This window comes from Daktulosphaira vitifoliae, unplaced genomic scaffold, assembly GCF_025091365.1.
Source record: "Daktulosphaira vitifoliae isolate Bord-2020 unplaced genomic scaffold, ASM2509136v1 Scaffold_2, whole genome shotgun sequence".
NCBI classification, from domain to species: Eukaryota; Metazoa; Arthropoda; class Insecta; order Hemiptera; family Phylloxeridae; genus Daktulosphaira; species Daktulosphaira vitifoliae.
Window position 1 is genome coordinate 5,633,908 of NW_026099573.1, and position 4,171 is coordinate 5,638,078.

The 4,171-nt window shown below is 25.1% G+C and overlaps 1 long non-coding RNA gene across 1 annotated transcript; it reads right to left on the reverse strand.

Annotated features, from left to right (window-relative positions):
* Positions 1–1,251: 1,251 nt before the first annotated feature.
* LOC126898892 (uncharacterized) lies at positions 1,252–2,269 on the reverse strand. Its single transcript, XR_007702411.1, has 3 exons — positions 1,964–2,269; positions 1,507–1,654; positions 1,252–1,422 (listed from the first exon to the last, which is right to left on the reverse strand). It is a non-coding gene; the product is annotated as an uncharacterized LOC126898892 (long non-coding RNA).
* Between the last annotated feature and the right edge of the window lie 1,902 nt (positions 2,270–4,171).

Here is a 4,171-nt window from a genome sequence, read left to right on the forward strand (position 1 = left end):
CTATCTTCTATGCGCAAATGGCTACCATATTCAAAAATATGCTATTTTTCTATTAAAATTCTAGGTTTTGTATTTTATTTTATTTTAAAATATCTTATTAGGAGAATACATTGACCTTCATGAATATTATATAATTTAATTGACATAGAATATAGGTTATAAGACATAAGAAATTAAACTTATTAAATTTTTTTTATTTTTTTATTTTCATACTAAATTTAATAATTATAATTAGTATTTATTCACATATTATATTTTAAAATCAAAGAATTACTAGGATATAATCAAAGAAATAAGAATTGATGTTGCTTTAGGAATAATCTACCAATTTCTCTAAATGAAACACTATCTACAGATTTGAATCGTTTCGTATGATAGTGATTTTAATCACTGTCAAATATCATCTATACTTGTCCCATCTATGCCTTCTCTACACTGTGCCTCGACCCCACTGTGCTACCGTTTTTTTTAATTAAATCATACTCTGTAAAATAACAAATTTTATGAAATAATTTTTGTAAGGAAGTATACTAATGAACATATATATTACACAAAATATAAATGAAAACACAATTGAAATTAATGGATTTATACTTAGCATAGTTGTAAACTATATTTATAACTTATATATAAGAATTTCAAGTGCACTTAAGTCTGAGGGTTATTCATAATAAGTTAATAAAATGACATAAAATTTTTTTTATAAAGGCTAATTTAATTCCAGAACTCCTGTAATTATGTCTCTGGTTAAATTACATTATTAACTTACAAAATAAAAGTACATACAATTCACAGCCTAGATAATTAATAATTATACAATATTAACCTACAGTCAGTTGTACAGTATCAAGTTGTTTTAATAAGTCATTAGCATAATTATCTATCACTAAATTTCTACGTAAGCTTAATAAGTTATTTGAAAATAAAGTCCACTTTTTAATAAAGTTTAGCCAATCATGTAAATAGTTTTTTGTTTCTATATATTTCATACAAAAATCTTCAAAAATTTAAATAATAAGTGGACTCAACATAATGCTTTTTTTATAGTTTTAACCGGCATAATAATTGAAAATAAAAAGTAAAAAAAGTTGTTGACGAGTTGATAGAAATATAACCTAAATTTTAATTGTAATATTAAAACATGCATTGATTAATATATTACAAAAAAAAAATGTATATAGACTAATATGAATTACTAATATTTATCATTTTTTATTTCTTACAAGATTATATCCTTGAGGACTACATAAAATAGGCCATGATTTAAAATTTTCAGACAAATGACGACCAGTAATGCTGTTTAAACCTCAAATTTCAGCCTTTCTTATTTCATAAGTTAATTTCCAGTGTTTTTTTTTAACTCATCAAAGTTAGAAGATTACCCAAATGTCCTTAACCAAACTTTTTCTGATTCAGCTTCATCTATTTTAATTTTTATATTAAATAAATATATAAATTGGATTATTAGCATGAATATAAAACATAAATGTTTGATAATATTATTACCAGAAAATGTTAAAATTGGTAATGTTACAGAGAAGTTTTTGTTTTCTTTCCCCTATGCTCAGAAGCTGGCGTACAACATTTCCCCAACATTCCACTAATTTTCCTTTTGCATTGAATTATTTTGACTTGATGGTATAAAATATACTTTCTATGAGATACAAATAGTAATATTAAAACTCATTTTAATTTTCAAAAACATGTATAATCCTGTTTTTTTTATTTATATATATTATTAATAATATTAATAAACATAACAAAACTCTAATATATCTTTTGAACTCATAAGTAAACTTTTTATTTGTATGATAAATGTTCAACAAAATAATTATAGCGATAGTTAAAAAATAGGACTTTAAACGTTATAATATTTAACAAAAAAGCGTTTTAAAACGTTAAAATAACAATAATAGCAAATAATTAAATAAATAAATATGTATTTATTTATACATATAGGTACCTGTATAAGGCTGGTCCATAATTTCTGTTTTATTTTAATTATTTGGCCAAATCTTTATAGTTTGATAAATTAAGTGAAAAATACTGCAGAAATTTAATTCGACGAACAAAATATTCCGTCACCTTGCGAACGGCATATTTAAGTAAAAATTACATTTTCTAGTTTTTTTATTAGTGTCACAATTTATATTTAGAAAAAAATAAGTAGCTTCAACTAGATGCGTTTCGTGATCTTTTGACTTATCGTTGACAAAATAGGTACAATAGGAGCGTAAGTCGTATAAACATCGAAACTTAAATATTATTTTAGCTTTCTACTTTTTTTTTTAATCTAAGCCTTATAAAACAAGTTAAATATACTATTTAAATTTACATTTCTAAGTCTAATAAGTAAAATAATAATAAATGTATGATAAAAAATTTAATTCATTGAATTGATTAAAATTTATAGTTATCCTGCCATGATACTTTGCCAGAAGTAATAAAATAGTCTGAAAATTCTTTCCTATTGACCTTAGCTTGCTCCACAGGTTTTCTCGATACCCTCCGAAGTGGTAATAAAGAACTCAAGTCTCCATGGTCTTGACGTCATGTGTCCTGGAATAAATCCTTGTTCATTGTCGTTGTCAAATGTATCTTGAGGAGTATAAATTTGCTTTGATGTTCTACTTTTTCTTAAAAAATTGTGCAGCAAAGTACAAGTCATTGTAATATTGGCAGCCTTTCCCGGTTCCAATAATAATGGTTTTCTTAAAACCCGAAATACTGAAGCAATAATACCAAACACGTTTTCAACAACACGTCTAGCTCGCGATAGACGATAATTAAAAAGTCTTTCTACGCTCACTTTACCGTAAGTCCCTGGATAGGGTTTTATAACTCGCGAACTAAGAGTGAGAGTATCGTCCACCATAAATACAAAAAGAACTGGTAAAGTCCTTCGGGTTTAATGGTTGGTCAGGAGAAACATCAATTGATTATCCTCTATTTTTTGAAAGAGAGAAGTATTTTTAAAAACTCCTCCATCACTAATTCTTCCTTGACATCCAACGTTTGTGTACAAAAAACAATAATTGGAATAACAATAACTGAAGCCATCAATACTATGTTGAATGTACCTTTATAATTAATAAATTCAGAACCACTGTATATAGGTGTTTAAATAATGACGTGTTTACTATCAATTGCACCCACACAATTAGGAAACTGCCATCTGGTGTCATTTGTCATATGCTACCATGTACCATTTTTCGTGATTTATAGGCAAATAAAAATATCAGTTAAAATAAATTTTATTGATAGAATATAGGTATAATTTTTAGTTTAATAATAATAATATTTAATATAATTTATTTATTTTTTATTTTTTATTTTTTATTTATTTCAATATTTATTTATTTTATAATATACAAGACACAACATAATCAAACAGAAAAAAAAACAAATAAATATTGAGTACGCCACAGACGGCAATGAGTACAGAATATAAATACAAAATATCTAAATAATTAAATAAGTACAGCATACATAGAAGTTTAAATTATTAACATACAAAATTAATAATTAAAATACATCGCTACAAATAGATTTTAACTTGGTTAAATGGTCATTAAAGAAATCAAAATTTTTAATTAAATTGCAAAAATGTAGCATTCTATTGACCGGTGAATAATAACTATAATTCTGACGATATGAGTTAACATAAAATAAATTATTAGATCGGAGATGAAAATTAGGAACATTAAAAGGAATTAGACTTAAAATTTCTGGACAATCTACATTATTATTAAGGAGATTATAAATCCAAAAAACATCATTGCATTTTCTCCTGTAAGCAAGGGAAGTTAGACCAAGAGAGATTCGTATTTCATCGATCGACACATTATAATCCCTAGACTTAAAAGAAATGAAGTGTAAAAAACGTCTTTGTATAGATTCTATTCTATTAATTTCACCTATTTTATATGGACACCAAATAATAGATGCATATTCTAAAATTGATCTTACCAAAGAAATGTACAAGGTTTTGATACACAAAATATTATTGAATTCATTACAATTTCTTCTCAAAAAGCCAAGTGTTCGTGAGGCTTTATTGTAAATATAATCTATATGGTTAGAAAAAGATAAATCGCTGGATAATATAACTCCTAAATCTTTAATACTATAAACATTAAGCAAATTACAACCATCAATCGTATACTGATTA